Source organism: Dipodomys merriami, unplaced genomic scaffold (assembly GCF_024711535.1).
Source record: "Dipodomys merriami isolate MVZ:Mamm:240054 unplaced genomic scaffold, mDipMer1.0.p SCAF_5, whole genome shotgun sequence".
NCBI lineage: Eukaryota > Metazoa > Chordata > Mammalia > Rodentia > Heteromyidae > Dipodomys > Dipodomys merriami.
This window is the reverse complement of record NW_027206068.1, coordinates 32,505,006-32,516,545: the sequence shown is the minus strand read 5'-3', so window position 1 is coordinate 32,516,545 and position 11,540 is coordinate 32,505,006. Positions and strand designations below refer to the sequence as shown.

The following is an 11,540-nucleotide window of genomic DNA, read 5'->3' as shown; positions in this document are numbered from 1 at the left end:
AGAAGATTGTATTGTCAGTGTTACTCCAGAGCTCTAGTGACATTTCAGGCAGAATAGCCTATTGATGTATGTAAGTCTCCTCTGTATTGCTTGATATTCAGTGCTCTAAGCCTTTCCTACTAAATGCTAGAAGTACCCTTTGGTTATTGGCAATCAAATCCTCCCATTGCTCATGTGTAAGGTTTGGAACAACGCAAAGCTATACCATTGCTTCTGGGAGAGAACTCATCTACAATCAATGATAACTATGTAATGTAGTTTGATGACTTATATGATATTTGAAAAGATCAAGGCAATCACTTTGGGAATGTATTATATAAAATGTACTATAGCAATAAAATAGAGGTTGAATTGACGAATTCATTGATTATTGTTTATTACCAAATAATTACATTCAAAAACCTATGAGAACTTATTTATTTGATACTTCAAAAACTAAGAAAAAATCAATAGTAGTCATTCACTAAGAAGACTCTAAAGCACTGGTGTGCAGAATGAGAAAAGTATAAAATTTAAAATTCAATGAGTTATATAATGAAATACATTTTAAAGTTTGACACTGTTTGACATTTTATAAATGGGCTGAGGGATGGTAGACATCAATACTGTATGATACATTTTAAAATATTAAAGGAAAAGAATTAGAAAGTTTTTATTTATCATAAAAATAAGATGTGATAAAATTATTCAAATATAAAGAAATATATTCAAATAAGAGGACACAATGCAACAGGCCAAGCAGTCCATGTCGGAACAAACAAGTGGCCTCAATGTAACAGTCATGTGGAGAAAGAAAATAATATGCTTCATGAAAAAGTCTCGTTTCCGTGCTCGCTTCGGCAGCACATATACTAAAATTGGAACGGTACAGAGAAGATTAGCATGGCCCATGCGCAAGGATGACATGCAAATTCGTGAAGCGTTCCACATTTTTGCCCTATTTGTTAGGAAATGGAAAAACTTGGAAAAAATTATATTAAGTGAAGTAAGCCAGGCCCAAAGAAACATAGGTCCCATGGTTTCCCTTATTTGCAATATCTAGTATATGTATGAGTCAAGTGGAAAAGGTCAGATAATGTGATGTTAGGAAAATGAACCCTTAGATATGTATTTTAATGTTTTTTCTTTCATGCATGTGTTTCTAACGCATTTATAAGATTATTTCTTTGTTGCTTTGTATGTCCCTCCCCCACAGTATAACCCCAGTTTCACTATATTTGATGTCAGTATAACTTGTGGAGGAGATGGGGAAAAACAAGTCGTTTAAGGATTCAGCTGGACCTGTTGCAACAATGAGAAGTACAAGTTGTCATGTCAAAAACGAGCTTTACAATGTCGGTGGTGGGGGGCAGGAAGGATTGGGTGGGGGTGGAGGGGGGAGGCTGGGAAGGGATGTGAAGGGTAAACAAAGGAGGAGGCTGCAATGCTTGGTAAGAAATGTATGCATTATCCTGCCCATGTAATTTTAACCTCTCTGTACAGTATGTTCACAAAAAAAGTCTCATTTCCTTATTAAGTGTTAAAGAATATGAACAAACATAAGACAGTTGTTCTGCTTATATCTTTTTTTCCTGTTTTTTCTTATTTGTTGGTCGTGGGGCTTGAACTCTGGGCCTGGGCACTATCCCCCAGCTCTTCAGTTCAAGGCTAGTGCTCCACCACTTGAGCTACAGCGCTACTTCTGGTTTTCTGGTGGTTTATTTGAGATAAGAGTCTCACAGACTTTCCTGCCCAGGCTGGCTTTGAACTGTGGTCCTCAGATCTCAGCCTCCTGATTAGGTAGGTTTACAAGCGTGAGCCATTGGCACCTGGCTAACTTTATAGAAAAATAAAAAATGACAGTTCTAGACTTTTGTACTCTTTATCATCTATCTATCTATCTATCTATCTATCTATCTATCTATCTATCTATCTATCTATCTATCTATCTATGTTAGTTTTATTGGCACTTTCATACAAAGCAAATTACATTATGACATTTCCACATATTCATCCCCTGTAACCTTTCTTATCCCCCATACCTTCTCCTCTTTCACATCCACAAGGGTCCTCATTTTATTTCCATATCCTTTCTCTATCACAGTTGTATATATGTGACAAAACATGAAGTACATATCTGTGAAAATAATTTGTTACAACTCACATATTCACATATGGTCTCCAGTTCTATTCATTTTCCTGCAAACAAAATGATTTTGTCCTACCTTTTTTGAATAAAATTAAGGCTCTTTTTTATGATATTAATATCCAATAGACATCTGATATAATATATAAGCAAAGCTTATATCCTTTCTTTTAAAATTGTGAAAGTACTGTACAGAGGGGTTACAATGACATGGGCAAAGTAATGAGTATATTTCTCATCATTGTTGCCTCCTCCTTTGTGTCCCGTACCATCCCTTCCTATCTCCCCACTCCTGCCACCACCCCCCCGCCCGAAAGTTGTAAAGTTCCTTTTTTTTGTTTTTTTGGGTTTTTTTTTTGTTTGTTTTTTGTCGGTCATGGGGCTTGAACTCTGGGCCTGGGCGCTGTCCCTCAGCTCTTCAGCTCAAAGTGAGCGCTCTACCATTTGAGCTGCAGCACCACTTCTGGTTTTCTAGTGGTTTATTAGAGATAGGAGTCTCACGGTCTTTCCTGCCTGGGCTGGCTTTGAACCACGATCCTCAGATCTCAGCCTCCTGAGTAGCTAGGATTACAGGCGTGAGCCACCTGCGCCGGGCGTAAAGTTATTTTTTTTGACAAAACGTTTTGTACATCTCATTGTTGCAATGGGTCCACCTGTAATCCTATTTAAACAATTTTTTTTTCCCTTCCCCTCCAGAAATTATACCAACATCAAATACAGTGAAAGCAGGGGTTATACCGTGGGGGAGGGACATACAAAGCAACAAAGAAATCATCTTATAAATATATCTTTATCTCCAATAAACCACCAGAAAATCGGAAGTGGCGCTATGGCTCAAGTGGTAGAAAGCTCCCTTTGATCTGAAGAGCTGAGGGACAGTGTCCAGGCCCAGAGTTCAGACCCACGACCACCACAAAAAAAAAAAAAAAAAAGAAAGGAGGTTTACTTTTTTCAGGAAATCATGTGCAATACCTTCTTATTAAAATGCTTCATCGTTACCTCTATTATTCAAAAGAGTTTCAAAATTCTTTACATTTCATCTGTATATGTAGTACACCAAACACACACACACACACACACACACACACACACACACACACACACACACACATTTTTTTTCCCTCTTGACAGTACTGGATTTTGAACTCAAGATTTCAGGCTTGCTAAGCAGATACCCTAGAATTGAGTCACATCTCCAACCAATAAAGAATAGTTATTTGGCTCATAATGTAGCAGTATTACACTAAGGGAGCTTGTTCAAGAGAAGTGCCTAATATTTGCAAATTGAGAACATTTCATACAATTATTTCAGATAAGACATCAGGTTACACCACTCCCTGTGGGACATCATAGCTGAAAGGAGTGTCCTTTCTGATATCTGAGAGGGCTATCTCAGTTATCAGCTACCAGATCAGTTTTCAGAGTCTTTCAGATAAAGTACAAACCCTGAATGGCTATTCATGTCTTTGAGTGAGTAAACACTTTACTATTACTTCCACACAAACATTATAAAATAAGCAAACAAAAACTAAATGAGGTTAGCATTGTGTTAAGAAATAAACCCTACACTAAATGTGTTTTATATTGAGCCAACTGCATATACGTAGTTATGATTTTTTTCTTTTATACCTGATAGACACAAAATTGTACAGAATAAATGAAAAGCTTGTATCTGTCTTAGGTATAATAGGGTAAACATAAAACTTAAAAATAGGAAGATAAGTTATCTTTGAATGTGTGTCCATGCCAGCAGCTCATGCTGAGATCTGAGGATCATGGTTTGAAGCCAGAGCAGGCAAGAAAGTCCGTGAGACTATTACCTCCAATGAACTACTTAGAAAAATGCCAAAGTGGCTCTGTGGCTCATAGGGTAGAGTGTTATCCTTGAGCACAAAGCTGTTAAGGGACAGAGCCTAAGTCCTGAGTTCAAACCCAGGACTGGCCAAAAAAAAAGTGTCTAAATGTAGACATTTACAATAGATAACAATTAGTAGAAAGAAGGATTTGACAGTTCATATTTTCACTGAGGTTTGTATTTGTAACTTTTTTGAGGAATGAGGGTACAGGTGTGTTATCTTGTGGGAATGCCTTGATGCACAGCAGGAAAAGGCGGAATAGAGCAGGAAGATGAAAAGGCAGTGAGCAGAGTTCTCTGGTCAGGAAAAACAATCTCATACAGGAGAGGCAAGTTGACCTAGTGTTCTGGGAGTTGTGGGGGGGTGGGCGGGGACACTGAAGAATTGCTAGTGCCCCAGACAGCTCCTTTCATTCCGAGAGCTTCAAGGTCATCCCTGCCAAAATCATTCACAAACCCCCTTCTCAACAGAAGCTGGGTGTACATCTGTCAGCCTGGGTTGTAGATAGTTGAATCATGGTCTAGATGCCCCCTACTAAAATCAAGCCTCTACTCAAAAATAACTAAAGCTGAAAAAGGAAGAAGCTATGATTGAAGTAATAGAGCGCCGGCCTAGCAGGTACCAAACCCTGAGTTCAAACCGCAGTACTGAAAAGGAAAAAGAGGTCCAGTGTAGAGATGCGTAGAAACCCACCAACGTATTTATATTTAGCAGAAAAGAGACAGTTAATTACAGTAATAAAGAAGCTGAGAAATTGGCACTCTTAGTTAAGTTGAGGAACAGATTTAGTGGGTGTGGGGACATGGGAAAGAAAACAAGACAGGAAATTGTGATTATATAAGCCAAGTACAAAGTCTGAGTTGTTGAAAATTGAACTACTGATGAGGTTCAGAGTGGGGTTATATTCCTGGGTGGTCAATTGGCAAAGAAGATTAAGTGACAGATCTTTGTTAATGAAGGGGATGAGATGATAAGCTAGACTGATAGCCAACATCAATTTAAAGATCATGAGACTGAAGACAGCAGAAGTTGGTTGGAGACTACATATGGGAATGTCTACTGAAGTAATCCACCAGCAAGAAGTAAATTGGGTAAGGATAAATATCAGAAGTAACTTGAAGAAGTTTGTAGACTTAAGCAAGAAGCATCAAATGACAATAAAATGGAAAGTTGCAGCTCTGAACATGAAATTTACCAGTGTTTCCTTTTAGGCCTTCAAATGATGGAAAGAAAATGAATTTATTTTGCTCAATCTCATCTTGCTATCACACACTGAAAAAGATTTCCCTAGAGACAGAAAGTGACAGGAAGAACAGCAAGAATCCTGATTAAATTTGTCATCATTGTTGTTCCAATTACTGATATAATTGAGTAAGGAGAATTAGTTAATGAGTTTTGCATTTTAAGTATTTTAAAAATGCAAAGATATAACTAAAGTATGTAAAATACAACTTGAGTCTTATGCAATCTTTACTTGCCAAGACAATGCTCTCTGTCTCTGTCTCTCTGCCTTTCTGTATCTATCTTCCTGCCTGTCAGTCTATCTATCTACCTATGGAATGTAAATTGTTCTTAACATGAGTGCAAAAAACAGATACCACATACCAAAATGCATGACATACAGCAAGAGCAATTAATGCTGACATTAAAATTAAAAACAGGAAGGTCTCAGATAGACAATTGCTACATCTCCATTAAAAGCAAGAAAATGTGAAACAAACTTCATAGAGGCATAGGAAGAATCAGTCAATGTGGGAGAATAGGAGAGGAAAAATTTGATCAGGCATTGACAGACATTAGATATCAAGGATAAGGATTCTGTCCAAACTCAGCAAGATTCTTACTACTAGTGAAGGAGATAGGTTTGAGAATAAAACTTAGATCAGTTCTTAGGCTAATAAAGAGAATAGAAGATCGTAATAAAGTTTAATCAAGAAGATTTATTTTTGGTCAGAATTAGATCAATTTTAATTGACTCTCCACTCTGTAGGACTGATAATTATTTTAATGATGTTAAATATACTTACATATTTCTTTGAACTAATGTGGTGTTGACTTGCTGCACTTTATTATTTGTCCTATTTTATTGCTCATTTACCTCCCAATGTAAGACAAAGAATAAAATGTCTTTCTGTATTGCATTTTGCTGTTAAGAAGCTATTAAATTTGTTTCCCATGCAAGTTGCTATGTTAGTGTTTTCTGGGAAATCATGTAATTTACTCTTCAATTGGTCATAAAATTTACTTTCTGCGTAGCTAATTTGAGGCAAGAAAGTTAAATAATAAAAGCCTTATCCAGAAGCCTAATTAAAATTAACACTGAAAACTGTTATTTTGTTAAATATATTAAATCATTTTCTAAATATTTGTTTCTGCTGATTTCTAGTGATTTATTCAGTACAAAGTGAATTGCAGCTTGGTATCTCTACATACTAAATCATTTAGAGCACGACACAAAACAATTTTGAAGTTACTAATCTCATTTTCTAGGTACCACCAAAATACAATGGAAGAAAAATTACCTAAATAATCACAGACTAAACTTCCTACATTTACATGACTTTAATAGAGATATATATCATATGAGAGTGGAAAGGGTTATTAACAGAGATGATGCAAACCAGAAAGGATGTGGTAGCCCATTCTAATGATGTGACTTTTAATGTGTTTAGATTGCTTTGTATGTTTGCCAAAAGCTTTTAACTGTTAATTCAAATGTTAATATATGTTGTTTCCCACTTTTCTGAGGCATAAATACAATCTACTTCCGTTTAAAATGGCACAGTACCTTAAATTGGAAACCACTTTTGTCAAAATTAATAATCAGCATCACAAAGGGATTTATAATAAAATACTCTTGAATTCATATAAAACCTTTAATTAGCATACAGCCTTCAAATTAATGATTAATTCTATTTTGCTAAAGGACCCCCCTCAGAAAGGAAAATAAACAATGGCATACTGTTAACTTAGAGGCTATTCAAAGTGTTTAGATTATTCATTTTCTATCATTAAACATTTAACTCTCAATGCCCGTTCATTAGGCAAATTCTTTCCAGTGAAGAGATTATTGATGTTCATTCTTCCTTGTGAAAGAGAAAATAATCTTGCATCTATTTAGTGTGCTGATTTTGCATTACTGATTACCTATGTAAATGTAGTTTTAGTTTTCTTTGAACCATTTGTACTAATTATTAACTTAAATGTCAGCCACATTATTTCCATTTAATATTTGTATAAAAGTGATTTTATCTTCCAAACATACCTTTTAAGAAGATCTGATTACAGAATAAACAAATATAGGCAACATATATATATATAGACCATGTATGATTATCACTTATAATTCTGTTGTGATATAATTGTAATCGGACAAAGAAACCCTTATGAAGCTACATGAAAAAGTCAAATGGGGAAATCTTTGATACATATTTCTTAAGAGGCTTTTTAAATCAGACACAAACATGCACATACAAACTCATATACACAGTGGCAGGCAGTGAGAGAAAACAGAGAGAAAGAAAAAGAGAATTGGCACCATTTCCCAATTCATTCTGTATACTATTTTCTTCCTTGTACTTTACTATGTATTTTAGATGGATTCTCTATTTCTAGAATTATTATATCTTACTATTTGTTAACCACAATGTGCCACAACAAATTTTACAGATGGTTTCCTAGGCTGAAATCAGAAGGAAAAGCCATGCTTATCCATTCGTCAGTTATCAAAACCTTTTCTATCATACTCATATAGCAAAAACATGTTATCAATATGCACAAACTATGGAAGTAGTCAGTTTATATTTGTTAAAGGCAGGACTCTCCAAGAAAGTAGAAATTAAAATCCAATAATACAATACAAGTCCTGATACAATCCAGAAGTATTTTTGATATTCAGAATATTAAGATGAAATAGACAGTATTAGTGAACCTCTATTTGGCCTATAAATTCTATTCTAATTTACTTAGGGAATTCATATGATAATTAGATAGTTCTTTGGTATTTCTTCTTCTATAAACTCATTATGTTTTGTATTTATTCTTTACTTAATTATATAAATTTTTTCTTAACTGGACTAATGTTGGATTTTCATAAATATAACAATTTTAAATGCCATGTGATCTATTCTGAACCTAGCTTAGTCAAATTCTTCTCCACAGGAAATAATTCCTTTCCACATGGGTAGTCTAGTCCATACTTCTTTGAAAACATTTCATTGTACAGGCATTTAACTGATTGTCCAAATACTTCTACTTTTACAAACTTTTCCTATTCTATCCGTCTCCCCATTGCCTCTTAGGCAATGTCTAGACAGGTAGCTTATTTTGTTCAGTTAGCTCTAGATATTTAGAGAACAGAACAATAATCTTTATAGGAGAAAGTTTAATCCATGAATGAAAAATCTCCAGTGACGCTGAACTAATCCTATTGGGATATCTAGTTTCTAACATTAACTTCCTGAACTTGATGTTGCTTCTTGTTATATATAAATGTGCTCTACTTTGTACATGTTTTAGACATCTTTGAATAGCCAAAGGCCATATTTAATAGCTACTCATCAAAAGAAACATAAATCTTTCTCAAAAGTGTATGTGTGTCTGTACCCATGTGTGTCTGTGTGTCAGTAGTGGGGAGAGAGGAAAGAGAACAGAGCAGGCTTGTGTGGCAGGAAACAGATGACTATAAATATGCATTGCTGTGTGGTTAACATAGTTTACAAGAAGGAGAAATAAAACTGTGACATTTGCTTCTAGGATCTGTGTAATCACAGAGGGATGGGAAATGCAGAATGATGATGAGAAGCCCATAATGTGATACAACATTCAAAACCCTTGGAATCCAGAAGTCAGATTTCCATTTTCCTTATATATCTTAAAATAAACTTGGTCCTGGTCACTTGAAGTATATCTCTTGAACTCCTTATTTTGCTCATAGCATTGTTTTATCACACTTTAAACTCATTCTCTTTGTCTTTGCTGACTTTTCTATTGCTTTCTTCTGTGCATATGTATCCCCATTCTCATACTACTACATATCTATTAAGCTATTGCAATACAGTCCTCATCATTCAGGAGTCTTTCTTCTGGGCTCCACTAGACTTCATGACTTTTTTTCAAAAATTTGTTTATTGTTAACTAGCATGATAACTTTTGGCAAACTTACATATATGTGTGTGTATCAAACTTGTTTTTCAATTTTTTACTGTCAAGGTGATGTATAGAGGGGTTACAGTTACATAAGTAATATAATAGGTACATTTTTTATCAAACTCGTTACTCTTTCCCTCATTTTCTCCTACTTTACCTCCCCCCCAAGTTGTACAGATCATTTCCAACATACTATCTTGTGTATATATTGGTCTCCCCCTTGTCCTTTGGTCTCACCATTCTGTTATTTTCCTTCTCTTCCCTAGACTTCATGATGTGACCAGTATATTTGAACTTGCCATACTTGTATCAATTATTTATATATTTTTCTTTCTCTTAACACTATTAGGATCTTAAGAGCAAAAAGTGTATATAATTTATGTTGATACATCGATCTTTTTGTGATTCACATTCAGAAATTCCATCCACAAAACTTCATTGATATATCTAAAACATATTAAAAGTATTTTATCACCTTTAAAGAAATTCTGAGTTTTTACACTTTCCTTGCTGGCACATGCATTGGTATTGGATGGTCCAGCAAACAATTCTTTTTTTTTTTTTAATTTTATTTGTGAACATACTGTACAGAGGGGTTACAATTACATGGGCAGGATAATGCATACATTTCTTACCAAGCATTGCAGCCTCCTCCTTTTGTTTACCCTTCATGTCCCTTCCCAGCCTCCCCCCTCCCCCCAATCCCAATCCTTCTCCTTCCCCCCCATTCCCCGCCCCCCCGCACCGACGTTGTAAAGCTCGTTTTGGACATGACAACTTGTACTTCTCATTGTTGCAACAGGTCCACCTGTATCCTTAAACAACTGCAGCAAACAATTCTTTATCTTTCAATATATGCATAGGAATCCTTAGGCCTCTAGATACCTTTTTCCAGAAATATATATATATATATACACACACACACACACACACACACACACACACATATATTTGTTGTTGGTGGTGGTGGTCATGGGGCTTGAACTCTGGGCTTGGGTGTCGTCCCTCAGCTCTTCAGCTCAAGGTGAGCTCTCTACTGCTTGAGCCACAGTGACACTTCCAGTTTTCTAGTGGTTTATTGGAGATAAGAGTCTCACAGACTTTCCTTGCCTGGCTGGCTTTGATCTGCAATCTTCAGATCTCACCCTCCTCAGTAGCTTGGATTACAGGTGTGGGCCACCGGCGCCCAGCTCCAGAAATGTATTTTAACTGTATATATATTTTGGAGGATAATACCAGGATGAAAATACCTGAGGATATTCAGATCTAAAGACAGTTTTAAACCCTACATCTAGTAGACTAGTAGTCTTGTCTTTACAGAAAGATTAAGAATAAATGAGGGATGACTCCATTCTTTGATAGCAATATTGATAAGTCATTTGTGGCCTTTATAAAAATTGTACCTAATAGGCATGGAGATACTTAAGGAGAGTATAACTTATGTGTTCTGATCTTTTTCTCTGTTACTGCTGCTTCTCTGTCTCAGGGTCAACTATGTTGTCCCCAAAATGGACCACCAATGACTCTATTTCTAACACTCTACAGTGGATTATTCTACCATTTTAGTGTCAGGTAGTGTTGATGGTTATCTGAGTATAAAGCTTGGTAACTGAATTTTAAGTGGTTATATAGTTATAGAGTAGGACCATAGCTATCCTCCACATTAAACCACCACTTCTATTTTTCCTCAGTTGATGCAAGTTCAATTATCTAATAACTCATTGGGTTATTGGTTTGCCTAGGCCCCTAGTACATCATGCAACATAAATCTTTGCTAATATTCCTGAAATTTGTAAAATGTCAAATAACCCCCCCAAAAGGATTGAAAACCATTTTATATGCTAAACAAACAAACAAAATAACTATTATTTATCCAGAAGCCTTGCAATAGATGGAAAAGCAATAGTAGCTGTAGTCTGTGCACATCTCACACAGAGAAAGGAAGGCTGAGCATCTGGTGTTTAGGTTCCTTAGTAAACATAATATGAGTTTTGATTAATTTAAATCAGTGTTCGTACATTTATCAAGCTGTTTATTAACTGTTTCTGCTTAAAATAAACCAGGAAATGAAGAAATAATCTTGCCTAAATGTGGAAACAATATGACTCAATGAAATGTAAGTTGTCTTAATGTATTCTAAACATATACATACATGCAATGTGAAGGTTGAAAATATTTACATGATGGCTCCAGAATTTCTCTATGAAACAAGGTTAGGGACAACTATTTGGTTGGGAATGGAGTAAACCTTGATGATTATTTAGATACTAAGTAAACTATATTTTATGGTATTGAGGGACAAGGATTGACAAAAATTTCTTGGATAATCAAACTTTACAGACACTTTTATTTATTCATTATTTTTTGCTGTAGGTCCCACTTGATCATGCTGAATGGTGAGTTCAACAACA

At 35.5% G+C, this 11,540-nt stretch overlaps 1 non-coding gene across 1 annotated transcript; it reads left to right on the top strand.

The window, feature by feature from the left end:
* The first annotated feature begins 827 nt into the window (after positions 1–827).
* LOC138810296 (U6 spliceosomal RNA) lies at positions 828–934 on the top strand. Its single transcript, XR_011367093.1, has one exon. It is a non-coding gene; the product is annotated as a U6 spliceosomal RNA (small nuclear RNA).
* The last annotated feature ends 10,606 nt before the right edge of the window (positions 935–11,540 follow it).